At 39.4% G+C, this 17,859-nt stretch overlaps 2 long non-coding RNA genes across 2 annotated transcripts in view; one reads left to right on the top strand and one right to left on the bottom strand.

Moving 5' to 3' along the window:
* Positions 1-17,859, top strand: part of LOC140487912 (uncharacterized) — a 199,511-nt gene that overhangs the window by 89,195 nt on the left and 92,457 nt on the right. The gene's annotated exons all lie outside the window — the stretch shown is intronic.
* Positions 1-17,859, bottom strand: part of LOC140487909 (uncharacterized) — a 105,203-nt gene that overhangs the window by 23,294 nt on the left and 64,050 nt on the right. The window lies entirely within an intron of this gene.

Raw genomic sequence — 17,859 nt, 5'->3', positions numbered from 1 at the left:
GGAGAATCATTGCATTTGAGGTCACTCACTTGGAAAGAAAACATTTGACAAAAACAAAAGTTACCAGACATCCAGATTGTCAAAGGATGCAGAGAAGGTGAAGGGCTTCAGTCAAATGGAAAGTGTGGAGAAGCTCGAATTGTCCTTCTTTCAGCTGAGCAGATTAAGGAGAGACTTGATGGAGATATTTGAGATTGTCAGGGTATTTCATAAGAGTGGATGAGAGAGAATGTTTCTCATTGGCAGCTGGTTCATTTAGCAGAAGACACAGGTTTAAAATTATTTGCAAGCATCCAGGGAAGCTCGAGTGAGTTGTTGTTATCTCAACTGGAGGACAGTGGAAGCAAAATCAATGTGTAATTTAACATGGGATTTGGATATATACTTAAAAGGGAGACATTTACCCAGCAATGGAATGATTTCAGGAGTTCTTTCAATAAGCTAGCACAGAAGTAACTAAATGAATGGGCTATGCTGAACAATTCTATAATTCTCCATAGGTATTCTATATTCTAGGGAATGTCAGTATGGTGGTAATATTACTGGACGAGTAATTCAGAGCTTCAGACTAATGGTCCAGAAAAATGAGTTCAAATCCAATGTCAGCAGCTAGGGGAGTTTAAATTGCGTGAATTACTAAATCTGGAATAAAATGCTAATGTCTTCAAGAATAGTCATGAAACTACTAGATTGTACTAAAAATATGATGGTCATAAATATCCTTGAGGGAAAGAAATCTGCTTGTTGTACTTAGTCTAATCTGCTTGTGACTCTTGAACTTCAGCAGTGTGGTTGGCTCTTAAGTGACCAGTGAAATGGCCCAGAAAATGAATAACACTGCAGAAAATTCAAGAAAGAATAAAGTTGGGTGAACTGCTATCATTGATCAAGGCAATGGAAACAATGAGGTATACCCTGTCCAACTGAGCATGTAAACTCCTCCTCACTAATATCTGTGGAATTCTGCCAAAATTGGGTGACTTGTCCTACAAATGAGTCAAAAAACAGCCTGACATAACTATACTAACCAACTAAACCTTACTGCCAACATTCAAAATTCCACCATCATTATCCATGGATATGCTCTATCCAACCAGACATAGTGGCAAAGTGATGTACAATGAGGAGGGAGTGGCCCCTATCCAATCTGATTTGCCATAAAGTCTCCTAACCTGAGGTCAAAGGCAGGCAAGGAAATCTCCTGCTGTTATGACATACCATCCTTCCTCAGTGACCAAACAGTATTGTTCCATCTGAACACAACTTGGAGGAAGCACTGAGGGTGCCTAGGGCATAGAATGTATTCTGGCTGAGGGACTTTAGTGTCCACTACAAAGGGTGTCTTGGGTAAAACCACTACTCTGGAGTATAATATGTATCAATTGTTGTGATATCAAAGTAGTTTAAACTATAAATTGTCAAGAAGATAAGTTTCCATTGCTATTGGTTAGCAGAACTGAAACAACACTCTGGCGAGCTCTAGCAGCACTGTTAAAATGAACAGTAAGAGCTTATTTAAATAAATGAAAAGGAAGAGAGAGGACAAAGTGAACACAGGCCCCTTTGACAATGAAGCTGGAGAAATAATAATGAGGAACCAGGGATTGGCAGAGGTGCAAAATAAGTAGATTCCTTTTGTCTTCATGATATAAGTCATCAATAGCATTCCAAAGGGAAAAAAAAACTAAGGGGTAAAAGGTGGGGAGGGGAAGGAAATAAACACAATAACTATCTCTATAGAAAAAATACTCTGGACACAAATGGGGAATAAAGGTCCATAAGTCCCTGAACCTGACCGATTGCATCCCAGGATATTCAAGGAATAATCAACAGATGTAGTGGATGCACAATTTGGTACCAGAAGCTAAGTGTTTTTTTTAGTGCGATTGTTAGATGGGGGTTATGGATAAAGTGTGGTGTCAAAGAACTTACAGGAAAAATCTGGGTGGTAGTGACCAGTGCTCTTGCCCGCCATCCATGCCCCAAATTTAGGGCCCCTCTACCCTCACCAAACCAGAAAACAGGACTAACTTGGTTTCCCTGTTAGAAAGGCAGGTAATCAGGCTCGTGGTCTGTTGTTAATTGACCACTTAATGGTTGACAGGTAGGGAAGGTTGACCATGGATTTCCTAACCAGAACTTAATTTCTGAATTAGCAGGAAAAGGGCCAATATTTCTTTTGTGTCAACTCAGCCCATTATTTGCCCTTACTGCCACCTGGCTGGTGATCTCTGGAGAGATATAAAGCCTGCCCTCTTTGTCAGTCAGCATGAGACTTTTCAAAATGTACGAAGGGTCATGAACCATTCCATCATGGCTCTGACCTAATTTATAAGCCCACTGCAGCATTCCCAACTAAGTTACAATGGGACTGCTCTGAAAGGTTTCTGATTTTTGGGGATTTCATACTGACACAATTGTAGACACTGTAAGGCTTTTGTGATAGCAGAGCAAGTTTTCGGTTAATGGCTGTTGAACACTCTTCAGACATTGCATAGCTTGAGAGTTCAGTGTGCATTGAAATAAAATGTCTGTGGATGCACCGGATTTTGGGTCACAGATTGAGCTCTGCTAATAGTTTGCAAGTTCAACTCTAAAAAAATCTCTAATATGGGTTCATCAATTAGAAGTAGCATGCTTTTCTGGATGAAAGTTGTCCTTCCCTTTGAACGGCCTAAGTCAGTAAATTATTTTCCCATTAACATTCTTCTCGTAGCAAGTTACCTTTATTGGCTGTGACTTTTTTTTAACAAAGAACTTGCTTTTCCTTACTACCGTGAAGTGTAGCCCCAAATTACAATTAGTTTTCCCTTTTCTGATTGGACTAAAACCTCTTTTGAACAGCAGTAAACAGTTGGAACCCATTGACATGCTATCACCCAAGCAACACACACAAATGGGGGTTGGTGGACGGAGGAGGTGGGGGGAAGGAATAATAGGTAGCAGCCATGCAGTTTGTGTGAGTAGAGGAAATCAAGGCCAAGCCCAGCTCCTTCAGCTTGGGGGCGGAGAACACATGAAAGGCCGCATGTGGACTTATTTGTACTGAATGTGGCCCGTTTAGAGCTTAGTCACAATAATATGTAAGGTTTCTTTGAAAGGCAGGATAAACAAGGAAATGAGTAGCTAATCATTTCCAGATATTACCTTCCTTCCTCCCTCCTTCAGAGACACTGCTCCATTCATTAGGAAACAGCGCTGATTAAAGAAAACAGACAGAAAAAAAACTGCATTGGGAATAGAAAAAAGCAAGATTCTCCAATGAAAAAAAATCTGGCCCAGTACAATAAATGATGGCTATAAGTATAGCCACTTAATTTTGCTGTTATATTCTATTAAAGCCAAGTTGAATCAATACTTGAACAGAAATAAATGAGACAACAAAAGAAGTAGGTTATAAATTTGGTGTTATTGTCTCATTTCAGCATCTACTGCGGTACTGCTGATTAAATTTAGTTTTCTTTCATTGCTTGTTTGATCTAGAAGGGGGGGTTACAATCCTTCTTATTCATTTCAGAGTTGTCTTACATTTTACATAATCTGCAATTAAAATAAAAATCCTTTATCAAAAAAAATTAAGCTGTTGAGGAATATCCTTGTGGTTTGTAGTAGAGTTCACTGCAGAATGATACAACCTGTCACAGTATCTTATCTATTCTATCTTGGACCTTTCTCTACCGTCAGCATGTCGAATTCATTCCTTAAGCCAGCCATTTAATTAAGAGTTACCTGTAAAAGAATTGCAATAAAATAAAATATATATATATATATTTATTTTAAAAAGCTCCAATGTGCAAGCTCATCCTATGGAAAACTTCCTGAATGTTTCCAAATTCCCTCTAGAGCCATCCACGGGAATTGGACTTCAGCAAGATTCTAATTAAGCATAATCATTACTTTTTTAAAAATTATAATACTTACAAGGATCTTATACTAATAAGGTTTAATTAAGGTTTTTTACAGTAGCTTCTGAGTTTGCAAAGGGTTTTGATTCCAATCATTTTATTACCCACATGATCAGCACAGGCTGGTGGCGGGGAGCCACATTAGATAGAAAAAATGTTATTGCTGTCTGAAATATTTTATATGAGGATATATTTAGAAGTTGCAACAAGATCTTATTAAATTAGTGTTGAACAAAAACTAATTCAGCTGCAAAGAGTGCGTCTTCTTCAAGAACAAATATCGGAATAACCTTGATCTGAAGAACTGGTCCTTACTCTGCGTTAGAGCTTTTTATGAGGAGATATTCCTGCCTATATTGTACTATTAATTTTGGCAATTTTGGACAGAATGTTGTTACTGATATTTGATTTAAATACACATTTTCAGAAGTGAAATAACAGCAATCATTTTGTTTCAAAATAGGATCCTTCAAGAATGGTGCAGTTTGCAATTCCCTCAAAAGATTCTTTCAAATAGGCTAAAAGAAAAACCAGAAAAAGTGATTTAATTTTGGGACAGACAGCTAGAGTCAAATTTCTGCTTTTGCAAACAGAAATGATTGAATCCTTTAAACATCATTCACTCAGTGGTTCTTAAACAATCGTGCTATTTTTGCAACTTCAGAAACAGCACTCGGGGATTTCATTGACTGGGATTTCCTATAGTTCGAGAGGACCCTCCACAGAACAACATGGTAGCTAATCAAAGTACACTTAGAGCCTTTCCTTAAACAAGACCCCATGAGAATATCAGGATGCCACAAAGAAGGAATGAATGACCTCTTGTCCACCTGCAGTTTAAAACAATATGCACCACTTTAGGCTTTAGGGACCATTCATTCAGCACTATTTTCTTCCTTAATTCACACATAAAGCTTCACCATAGCGTGTAACCCTTGTCTTAACTTTGTCTGCGAGGAAACAATGTTTCAGTTTAAAATTTTTTTCCTCTCTAAAGGCTTCGGGGTTAGCAATTAGGAAGTGAATAATCGGTAACATGCGAAAAGACTTCTCTGCACGCCAGCAAAAGCTTTCTTGCCCTTGGGCATTTTTGTTAGTTCCCAGATGCCAGAGTTAAGAGCCAGTCAATCTTTGATCATTTGACATTAACTTGGCTTTTTCAAAAATAGATAGAGTAGATGTGCAAGCGGGGTCGAAAATTCAGTGAAAGCAGGATGCAACACATTAACTAAATCTTTACCACATCCTTTTAAAAACATTGTTTGTGTAATTGCAACTATTGAATGTTTCAACTTGTAGAAATAATAGAATGGGATATATTCATTACACATAACTCACTGCAAATACTGCTGTATTTGTTGCTAAATAAATGACGTCAAGTAGAGGCCTTTTTAAAATTTAGTTCATTAGATCAATACTTATGTGAGAAAATATAAATGCATATTTGCTTAATTTTGCTTCCATATCCATAATATTGGGCTTGCACTTTTTATAGTCGTCATTATAGTGGATACAGAACAGAAAAGCCAATTGATACATCAGTCAGTAATTTATTAGATAAAACCAGCTGAGATCTACCTCATACATTTACTGGTGAAATGGATCTGAAACTAGAAACCCCCATCCTTCTTGTAAAAAGAAATTTGATTACACTAAGTAATGCATTTGGAACAAAAAAGAAACATAGGGCAGAAAAACTAATTTATTCTTTGGGTGTTCTTTTAGCCTGATACTCATGTCCCAGATGCACGAGCAAAGATCAACATGAATCTAATTCGGACCTATTTCAGAATTGCTGAACATGTGCATTTTAAGTCCCTGATTCAGGAACTCCATTTATTTTGTTCAAAAGTACAGCACTTTCATGCTGGATGCCCCCTCTTTTTAAATGCTTCTAAGGCCTTTATGTACCTTATTTCACAAAATGTCATCCTGAGGATTAGCAGAGCGTAATTTAAGCAAACACACACTAATGTGGATGATGTCACTTCACAGACATTATGAATACTTTGCAGATGATTTTTTTTATTGATACAAGTGGAAATTGTAAATATACTGTATCTACAGTTTTAATCCATGTATGGTGGGAATAACATTACTCACAAAATTACTGTCAATTCTGCAATTGATTGATCGCATTTAATGTCATCTCACAAATTAAATACCTAACTGTAATTGCTGATGAATGACCATATTTATTAACTTACAAATCAAATGCTATTGATAACAAATTTAATGGGTAGTCTTACTACAAACTGCACAATGATATCCCCATTGGTAACAATATTTTTGATCTCCTATTAAGTAAGTAGAAGGGTCGATTCCAAAATATTATATTAAATTAATAAACTATCTGATAGGAAACATAAAGGATGATCATATTTTACATATATATCCATGTAACTGGCAGAGATTGGCAAGGTTTGCTCAATGTGGTTGCTTTGACAGGAAAAAAGGAATAACAGCATAATAGCTTAAGGAGGAGGAGCAGGAATAGACCAAATGGCTCCTTAGCCTGCTTCACCATTTAATGCAATCATGTGGAGCACTGGCCTTAGTTTCACTGACCTACCACCCCTCATGTCTCACCTGAGTCACCAAAAGAACTACCTCACTCTGAAATATATTCAATGATGAAGCAACCACAACCCTTTGGAACATAGAATTCTAAGAATTCTCACCTAACATGAACTTACTCACCTACAAACCTTAAAAGTATGCAATGTCTTTGCCCACAATGCTTTTTGAGGCAAGGAGTTCCAAAGTTGAACAACCCTGGAAGAAAGGAAATTCCCCTCATTGCTCTCTTGAAAGAGTAAGCCCTCATTTTAAAGTGGTACCTCTTAGTTCATTCTCAAGAACAAACATCCTTTCCATGTCAACCTTGTCAAGATCACTCAGGATCTTAAAAAGTCAATCAAATCAGTCCTCATTCTTATAAATTTCAGTGAAAGCATGAACAAACTGTCCAATCTTTCCTCATAAGACATCTGCATGCCAACTTATATGAATAAGTTGTGGAGTATGGAAATCGAGCATGGATTTTGATTGCAAATTTGAGTACAAGGATTTGGACTTTTCTGGTTTGTGGGTGTGGGGATTGTATTTTACAAGCTCAACATGTTCAAGGGGATGGATGCAACTTTCATTCACTCATCTTATTTGTACCAATGTTTCACTGGTTGGAGTATAAGAATCTAATGGCCGTTGGCACAAAGATGTTAGTTTAGGTCATTCTACTATAATGCGATAGTTGTGTTCCTCTGAATCTCATGCTGTGGAAAATCGCGCTGTAGAAGATCACTAATCAAAAATCGCTACACCCATTCAGCAGAAAGTTCACATTATCCCAACAATGTCCACAATTTGTCAATTGCGTTACAGCCAATTTGCACTGATGAAATATGCTTTATAGCAGAACGACCTGCGATGAAAGAATGTTACAATAAATTTGGTAGGAAGAAGCCTGCTTAGCAATCAGTTTGGCTCTCACTAATATGTTCTAAAATTCTTGATGTGATAGAACTATAAAACCATTGCAAGAAGGCCATGTGGCCCATCATCCCTGTGCTAGATTTCTGCAAGAGCAAATCACCTAGCTCTTTTCCCTGCCTTTTCCCTGTAGCCCCTAGCAATTTGTTCACTGCAGATAACCTGTTCCAGTGGTGTGCACAGAATGTTTCTTCTTGTTGAAATGTCCCAAACTAGGGGACAGTCTAAAAAATAGGGATTTCACTTTTAAGCTTGAGACAAATAATTCTTTTCTCTGAGTAAGTTAAGTCTGTAGAATTACTAGGGATGGGCAATAAATATTGACCAGTCAGCAATGCCCACGTCCCACAAATGAATAAGTAAATTTAGAAAGAGCATCTTCTTAAGACTGTGGTGGGAGAAAAGTCAATGAATATTATTAAGACTGAATCAGATAGATTATTGACTGACAAGGGAGTAAAAGAAGGTTGATGAGAAGGTTGAGGCCTTGCTTAGATCAGCCATGATCGTGCCATGGGTAAGCAGAGTTGAGGGGCCAAATGGCCTCCTCCTGTCCTTAATGCACATGTGTATGTATCCTTCACTGTTTTGAAAACCAAGTTTGAATTTGCATCCATCAAACAGTGAGGCAGTGTATTCCCGATGCTAACTATTTGCTGCGTGAGCAAGGCTTTACTCATGGTGCCAATTATTTCCTTCACCCATCACTTTTAAGTTGTCTGCTGGTTGATGAGGGGAAAGTGAGGTCTGCTGATGTTGGAGATCAGTGTCGACAGTGTGTTTCTGGAAAAGCACAGCAGGTCAGGCGGCATCCGAGGAACAGGAGAATTGACGTTTCGGGCTGGAACTCTTCATCAGAATCAGGGTACTGGCCCAAAACGTTGATTCTCCTGCTCCTCGTATGTTGCCTGACCTGCTGTCCTTTTCAAGCAACGCACTCTCGACTGCTGGTTGATGAGCCTACTACCAATGGAACAAATTTGTCCCTATTTAGTCCATCCAGACTTCTTGTGGAATATGTCAAATAAATCTCCTCTCAATCTTCTTTTATCCAAGTCTGCTTTATGTCACTGCTTAATAACATTTAATACACATATTGAACAAAAACTTATTCACAAATGCAGCCAGACTTAGATATTTCTATCCTTATTTAATAGAAGCTAGACAAAGAAAAAAAATCAGTTTGCTTTGAAAGCTTATTTGTTACTAACACCAATTCATCATGTGTCAGATATTCCAGTGAGTACATAATTGTTACCTTATCACTGAGCTTTGTCTATAACCCCAGTTAGCTTATTTTTCATTTTATTACTCTTGGTGTTTCATATTCAAGAGGTTTTGGAATCAGATGATATTTTTAGATCCTTCTGCCATTCACCAGAGCAGAATGCTTTACTATTCTTTGGAATTTTCATTTAATTTAAAGAGTGATTAGAATATTTTGAGTTAAGCAACGATGACATTGCACAATATGTCTTGATTAACATGGAATTAAATCAATCACTAATATTTATAAATGGTGCTTTAATCTACATCATGCAAAATAATTCAAAGTGTTGTAGCTTGACCAATGTCAGTTCTTAATGGATTTTTGTAATGATATTTATTCAAAACGTTGACCTGTGTCAATAAACCTTTGACACAGTAAATCATAGTCAAATAATATTGGAACCCTGATATAACTTAATTTGAAATATTAAAAATTTTAACATCTGTTTTGCCTTGAAAAATGTTTATTGCTTAAACATATCCGAAGCCTGCAACTTAATTTTTCCACTGTCCTTGGGTAATGATTTATCATCAGCCTTGCCAGAGATTCCCAACATATTTGGTCAGATTTCCTACAAAAGCATTTTGTTATCCAGTTCTTCCATGAGGAATCAGTCATTGGATCTCTTAACATCACTTATTGCAGTGCTGTCCGTGCACTCTGTCTACATAACATCAAACAATAAATCACAAATGCGAACCATTGGTTTTCACATATATAGCTGATAGGAATTAAATTGCATCCAACAGCAAATTTACTCATTTCTCATTACCCTTGGCCTTTGCCCATTGATTAATCAGAACAAATACATAGGATTCTCATGTGTCTGTCATATTGTTGATACAGTTACTATCTTGTCATCTAACCTGGCATTGACAATCCCATTTTGCCTTCCTCAAAAATCATGTTTTTTGTATTTACTTGGCAAATAAGTCAATCCCCCTTTTCAATTATATCCTACCCTCATTCATTATAGTCAGACTCTGTTTTTCACCCAATAAATGCAAGCTGATATCTCAACTAGTTGCAAGGGATAAAGCCAGTGATGTGGACTGTATTGTGAAGATGTAAAAGAGTTTAAAACATGTAAGATGACCTTTCAAAATTGCAACTACTATCACTACATTATGTGGAAGATCTGTTGTTGGACTGGGGTGGACAAAGTTAAAAACCACACAACACCAGGTTATAGTCAAACAGGTTTATTTGGAATACAAGCTTTCAGAGCGCTGCTTCTTTGTCAGGTAGCTCGTGTGACAGGATCATAAGGAACAGAATTTATATTAAAAGATCAAAGTGTCATACTACTGATGCGATATATTGAACACTTAGAATGGGGATGCAGGTTTCAACTAATTGATATATAAATTCCAGAATTTCTTTCAAGTCACATTCCTGAGATAACTTACAGTTTTATAAAAAAAAGTGATGTCTCAGCTCAGACAATGCATTGGCAGTTCACTGTTATACTTGGCATAGAGGGTACCTCTTGCTTTTGGAGGATTTCTTGTGGCTTTAAAATGTTGATATATGCACTAAATATTCTGGCACTCTATGTATCAGCAGTTGATTGATTATGCAAATAAAGGTCTTCTGTTGGAAGTTCAGTGAGACATTCTGCACATTCACAAACTTGTGGGAAGAACTATAAATGTGTCAATATGGATGCAATGTTGTTTCATTTATTTGTAAAGGGGAGAAAAATTCACATTCTGTTCATGTTAACAGGCGTGATATGCAATGGGTTACAACAACTGAGGTACCACAAGAAAAAGATTTCACAAAGCTTATTTGCAACCTACCTCCCTTATATCCAACTCCCTTGAAATCCCTGGGCTTATATTCAGGGTGTGAAGTTTATCAAGTTGGGATTTTGTTACTGTTCTATATTGCACATCAATAAAAGAAAACAAATTATGATTTTTATTCACTCGTGGGACATGGGCATCACTGACTGGGCCAGCATTTATTGCTTGTTCTTAACTGCCGTTGAGATAGTGATGGTGAACTGTCTTGTTGAACCACAGCAGTCCAGGTGCTGTAGGTAGACCGACCATATTGTTAGAAGGGAATTCCAGGATGTTGACCCAACAACACTGAAGGAATGGCAAATTATTTCCAAGTTAGAATGGTGCACAGTTTGGAGGATAACTTGCAAATATTGGCATTCCAAAATGTTTGCTGACTTGTCCTTTGAGATGGAAGTGGCTGTGTGTTTGAAAGCTACTATTTAAAGTGAGCTTTGGTGAATTCCTGCAATGCATCCTGTCGATGGTACACACTTTGTACTGAGCATCTAGAGCAAAGGTAGTGAATGATTGTGAATGTAGTGCCAATCAAGTGGCTGATGTCAAGTTTCTTGAGTTTGGGAGCTGCACTCATCCAGGTAAGTGCAGAGTATTCCATCACACTCCTAACTTGTGATTAGGAAGGCAGTTTGTATGAGTTTTTCTGGAGTATGAAAAGAGTTTTCCTGTAAGGCAAGTAGGAGAAGTTGTCTTTCCAGTGAAAACAGTCCGAATTTATCCAACCTCTTCTCCTAACTAAAACTCTCCAGACCAAGCAACATCCTGATGAACCTTCTCTGCACCATCTCCAAAGCATTCCACATCCTTCTGGTAGTGTCACAACCAGAATTGCATGCAATATTCCCAATGTGGCCTAACTGAAGTTTTATACCACTATAACATAACTTGCCAACTTTTATATTCAATGCCCCAGTTGATGAAAGTAAGAATGCCTTCTTGACCACCTTATCGACCTCTGTTGCTTCTTCCAGGGATCTGTGGATCTATATGCCCAGATCACTCTCTATATCAATGCTCCTAAGGGTTCTGCCATTTATTGTGTAATTCACACCTGAATTTGATCTTCCAAAATGAATCATCTCACATTTGTCCGGATTAAATTCTATCTGTCATTTCTCTGTCCAAATATGCAATCTATCTATATCCCACTGTATCCTTTGAACGTCCTCTTCACTATGAATGTAGGTTTGCTAACTGAGCTGGAAGGTTCGTTTTCAGGCATTTCATTATCATACTAGGTAATATCTTCAGTTGATCAACTGGCTACCAAAAGACATGACCCACTCTCACTTACATATGAATGAGGAAGGACACTACTTTGACTGGGCCAACACATCCACCCTAGCTCAAGCCAAACAAAGACACACACGAGAATTCCTAGAAACATGACATTCCAACTGGAACTCTATCAACAAAGACATTGGCTTGGATCCCATTTACTACCACCTGAGAAAAAGAACAAGAAATAAGATCACCATAGGAAATGATGTCGCCACAGGAAATGACATCATCAACCCAAGGAAACCCAAACATATCAATAGAAAGTAGGCTACACCACAAGTGCTTCATCCGGAGGCTCACTGAAGATGTTGCCTGAAGATGGTGATGAAACATCTGAAAACGAGCCTTCCAGCTCAGTGTGCAAATCTACACCAGAACTTCAAACTGAGCTACAAATCTTCTCAAAACTCGCTCTTCACTATCTATAACTCTGCCAATTTCGGTGTCATCCATATACTTACTAATCAGACCACCTACAGTTTACATATTACAAAGGTCGCAGCACTGATCTCTGTGGAACACCACTTGTTACTGAACTCCATTCTGAAAAGCACCTTCCCACTGCTACTCTCTGTCTTCTATGACCAAACCAGTTTTGTGTCCATCTATCCAGCTCATCCCGGATCCCATGAGACTCTACCTACTCTTACCAGCCTACCTTACCAAGTGCCTTACTCAAGTCCATGCAGACAACATGCACTAGTCTTCCCTCATCAAACATTCTTGTCACCTCCTCAAAAAATTAAATCAAGTTGGTGAGATGTGACCTTCTCCACAGAAACCCACGCTGCCTCTTACTAACAAGTTCATTTGCTTCCAAATGTGAATAAATCCTGTCTCTCAGTATCTTCTCTAACAGCTTCCTGACGACTGATGTCAGGGTCACCGGCCCATAATTACCTGGATTTTCTCTGTTTCCCTTCGTAAACAAAGGAATTAAATTGGCCATTCTCCAGTCATCTGTAACCTCTCCTGAGGCCAAAGACGATACAAAGCTATCTTTTAACACTCCAGTTATTTCCACTCTTTTCTCCCACAGTATCCTGGGATAGATCTTGACTGATCCTGAGGACCTGTCTACCTTAATGTATTTCAAGACACCCAACACTTCCTCCTTCATTATGTTGACCTGTTGAGAGTATTCACACACCTTTCTCTAATCTCAACATCTCTCACGCCCCTCACTTTGTTGAATACCAATGTAAATTACTGATTCAGGATCTCATCAATTTCCTTTGGCTCCACATATAACCTGCCTCCTTTATTTTTGAGTGGGTCTACTCTTTCCTGAGCTACCCTCTTGCTCCTAATATATGTGTGAAATGCTTTAGGATTCTCCTTAATCCTGCTGGCCAATGAAATTTCATAGCCCCTTTTGCCCTCCTAACTCCCCACTTGAGCTCCTTCCTACTTTCTCTATATTCTTCAAGGACTTCATCAGTTTTTTTGTTGCCAAGACCGTTGGTATGCTACCTTTTTTGCCGAAGCTAAAATTTCCCCATTCATCCAAGGTTCCAAAGTTCTGACATTCCTGTGCTTTATTTTCGTGTGAACGTGCCTGACATGCACTCTAATCAACTGGTCCTTAAAGGACTCCCAACTGTCAGGTGTGGATTTACCCTCAAACAGCCGCTCCCAATCCACGTTCTCCAACTCTTGCCTAATTCAGTTATCGTTGGCTGTCGCCCAATTTAACATCTTCATCTGAGGTTCACTCTTCTCCTTATTTAAAAGTATCTAAAAACTTAGGGAATTATGGTGACTATTCCCAAAATGCTCCCCAACTGAAACTTTGATCACTTGGTCGGGCTCATTTCACAATGTCAGGTCCAGTGTGGTCCCCTCCCTCATTAGGCGATCCACATACTGTTTCAAAATACCCTCCTGGACACACCTAACAAATTGCTCCCCCTTCAAACCACCAGCATTAAGCGTCTCTCAGTTAATATAGGGCGAAGTTAAAATCACCCACATAACAACGCTTTTTTTTTCATATGTTTCCGGAAGCTGACTATTTGTCTCTTCCTCTATCTCCTGGTGGTAGCTGGGAGATCTGTGGTACAATCCCAGAATTGTCATTGCAACTTTCCTATTCCTCAGCTCTACCCACAAGTCCTTGCTACAAGATCCCTCCAGGGTGTCCTCTCACAAGACAGCTGTGATATGCTCCTTAACCAGTTATGCAACTCCCCCACCTTTCTTGCTTCCTTCTCTGTCTCATCTAAAGATTAAAATGAACTTATTTTCATAGCTAATTGTACATTTACCACATATTGTAAAGTATACACATCACCGAAACAGAAATTTGCTTTAATAGGTCCATGCTGGTGTTTTGCTTCAAGAAGCCTCCTCCATCTTTTCATCACTTAGCCCCAGCAGCATATTGTTCTGTTCCTATCTCCCATATGCTTCTCTAGCTTCCCTTTGAGTGTGATGCCTTGTACATTTGCTCTGTAGTTTTTATTTGTATTTCAATTAAAAAGTGTTACTCATCCTGCTGGTAACTGTCCACAAATTTAGTTCACAAATTGGGAGGAACAATACTCCTACTATGAAGGACAAAGTGATGAACACATTATTTACAATGTATTTGGTGAGTCACCAGTTACCTAAATGCTCTGATAAGTTCCAGAGCAAGGTATTCCATGGAATGTGGCTCACTTCTGAATTCCACAAAGTATCTGTATTACCTAGAAGGCATAGGTCAGAAATGTAATAGAATTCGCTACACTTGTTTGGATGTATGCAGCTGTAGTGACACTCAAGAAGTGTAACACCGTCCAATAGCTAAGCAACATATCTCATTATCTTTCCATTCATCATAGAGTCATCAAGACGTATAGCACGGATACAGACCATTCTTAAACATCCTTCATCTCTGCTACCAATGTACCACGGATGCAGTTTGTACTATCTATGGGATGCTCTACAACAATTCCTTGGACAGCTCCTCCTAATACAACCTTCACCACTAAGGGGATCAGGGCACTGGATATATGTGCAGGACAGCACCTCCAGCTCACATTTTAACAGTCTGTGTCTATCACCACAAAGAGTGCAACACGTCCAGAAGATGATCCACTAAAAACTTGTTCAAAGAAGTAGGTTTAAGGAGCTTCTTAAAGGAGGAGAAAGAGGTGGAGAGTTGCAGAGAGGAATTGCTGAGCTTAGGATCTTGTCCAATGAGATGGACTAAGTAAGATCAAGGATGCTCACAAGGCAAGAATTAGAAGAGAGCAGATGGTTGAGCGGGTTGTGGGGCCAGATTGCAGGGATGGAGAGGGGCAAGTCATTGGAGGAATTTGCAAATAAGGATGAGAATTTTAAAACTGAGGCAAAATTGATCAGTGAGCATAATGGTGATGTGTGAAAGGAACTTGGTGCAGATCAGGACTGGAGTGCCAATTATTTAGATGCCAAGCTTACAGAGGGTAGAATGTGGAAGGTTAGCCTGGAATGTATTGGAAGCTGGTCTTAGTGATGACAGATATCATATGTAGTTAGAAGATCTCAGGATCAAATATATAGCAGCAAAGTTACAGACAAACTGGTTAAATGTCAGACAATGACAGAATAAAATACAGAATAGAATTTTTCAGTAGAGGAGACCATTTGGCCCACAGTGTCTGTACTGGTTCCCAAACGAGCTACGGAGCCAGTCCCACTCTCCAGCTTTATCTCTGTAACCCTCTAGATTTATCCTTTTCAAATATATATCCAGTTCTCTTTTGAAACCTTCTATGGAATCTGCCTCCACCATACTCCCAGGCTGCACGGTTCAAATCCTAACAACTCTGAGTCAAGATGTTTTGTTGTTGTTCTTGTTTCAGGATATAGACGCTTCAGGCAGGGTAGGGGAGGGAAAGAAGTAAAAGGTGGGGGGGGAGTGGAGTTGCATTGGTCAGGGATGATATCACGACTGTGCTAAAGGAGGACACTGTGGAGGTCGTGGGTAGTGAGGCATTATGAGTGGAGCTGAGAAATAAGAAGGGTGCAGTTATATTGTTGGGTCTGTATTATAGGCCTCCCAATAGTGAGTGTGAGGTAGAAGAACAAATAGGTAAACAGATTATGGAAAGATGCAGAGGAAATAGGATAGTGGTGATGGGAGATTTCAATTTTCCCAACATTGACTGGGATACACTTTAGCGTCAGAGGTCTGGATGGGGTAGAATTTGTATGAAGCATCCAGGAGAGTTTTCTAGAGCAGTATGTCAATAGTCCAACGAGGGAAGGGGCCATATTGGACCTGGTACTGGGGAACGGGCCAGGACAGGTAGTGAAAGTCGAGGTGGGGGATTTCTTTGGGAACAGGGACCATAATTCTGTAAGTTTTAAAATACTCGTAGATAAAGATGAGAGTGGTCCTAAGGGAAGAGTACTAAATTGGGCCAAGGCCGATTATATCAAAATTAGGCAAGATCTCAGAAATGTGGATTGAACACAGCTATTTGAAGGGAAGTCCACTTTGTGAGAGGCTTTCAAAGATAGGTTAAAGATAGTGCAGGATAGGCATGTCCCGTTGAAGGCAAAGGATAGGAAGGGCAAGATTCGTGAACGACAGGAGAAATTGTATGACTAGCCAAGATGAAGAGGGAAGCATGCATAAGGTCTAGGCAGCTAAGAACAGAACAGGCCCTGGAGGAATATCGGAAGAGTAGGACAAGTCTTAAACAAGGAATCAAGCAGGCTAAAAGGGGTCATGAAATAGCTTTAGCGAGCAGAATTAAGGAGAATCCCAAAGCATTTTATTCTTATATAAGAAGCAAGTGGGTAACTAGAAAAAGGATTGGTCCACTAAAGGATAACGAAGGAAGGCTGTTTGTCGAATCTGAGAGAATGGGTGAGATTCTGAATGATTACTTTGCATCAGTGTTCACTGAGAAGAGGAACATGATGAATGTTGAGATTAGATATAGAAGTTTGATTTGTCTGGATCACGTTGGTATAAGTACGGAAGATGTGATGGGTAAGTTAGAAGTTATTAAGGTGGACAAATCCCCAGGATCGGATGGGATCTATCCCAGGTTGCTGAGGGAGGAGAGAGAGGAAAAAGCCCTGACAGATATCTTTGTGGCATCCTTACATGCAGGTGAGGTGCCGGAGGACTGGAGGGTTGCTCATGTTGTCCCCCTGTGCAAGAACAGTGGTAGGGATACTCAGGGTAACTACAGATCAGTGAGCCTGACGTCGGTGGTGGGAAAGTTGCTGGAGAGGGTACTGAGGGATAGGATCTATTTATATTTAGAAAAGAATGGGCTTATCAGTGATAGGCAACATGGTTTTGTGCAGGGGAGATCATGCCTTACCAACTTAATAAAGTTCTTCAAGGAAGTGACCAAGTTGATAGATGAAGGAAGGGCTGTTGATGTCATATACATGGACTTTAGTAAGGCACTTGATAAGGTTCCCCATGGTAGACTAATGGAAAAAAGTGAAGTCACATGGTGTGCAGAATGTTCTAGCTCGATGGATAAAGAACTGGTTGAGCAACAGGAGACAGACAATAGTAGTTGAAGGGAGTTTCTCGAAATGGAGAAAGGTGACCAGTGGTATTCCACAGGGGTCCATATTGGGGCCACTATTGTTTGTAATATACATAAATGATCTGGAAGAGGGCACTGTTGGTATGATCAGCTGGTTGTAGATGGCACGAAGATTGGTGGAGTAGCAGAAAGCATAAGGGACTGTCAAAGAATTACAAGAGGATATAGATAGACTGGAGAGTTGGGCGGAAAAGTGGCAGATGGATTTCAATCTAGACAAATGTGAGGTGAGGCATTTAGGCAAGTCTAATTCTAGAGTGAATTATACAATGAATGGAAGAGCCTTGGGAAAAGTTGATGGGCAGAGAGATCTGGGGGTGCAGATCCATTGTATCCTGAAGGTTGCTGCACAGGTGGATAGAGTGGTCAAGAAGACATATAGTATGCTTGCCCTCATTGGACAGGGTGTTGAGTATAAGAGCTGGCAAGTCATGTTAAAATTGTACAAGACATTGGTTCGGCCACATTTGGAATACTGTGTACAGTTTTGGTCACCACATTACCAAAAGGATGTGGACGCTTTGGAGAGGGTGCAGAGAAGGTTTACGAGGATGTTG

Source organism: Chiloscyllium punctatum, chromosome 17 (assembly GCF_047496795.1).
Source record: "Chiloscyllium punctatum isolate Juve2018m chromosome 17, sChiPun1.3, whole genome shotgun sequence".
NCBI lineage: Eukaryota > Metazoa > Chordata > Chondrichthyes > Orectolobiformes > Hemiscylliidae > Chiloscyllium > Chiloscyllium punctatum.
This window is presented reverse-complemented; position numbering and strand designations above follow the sequence as displayed.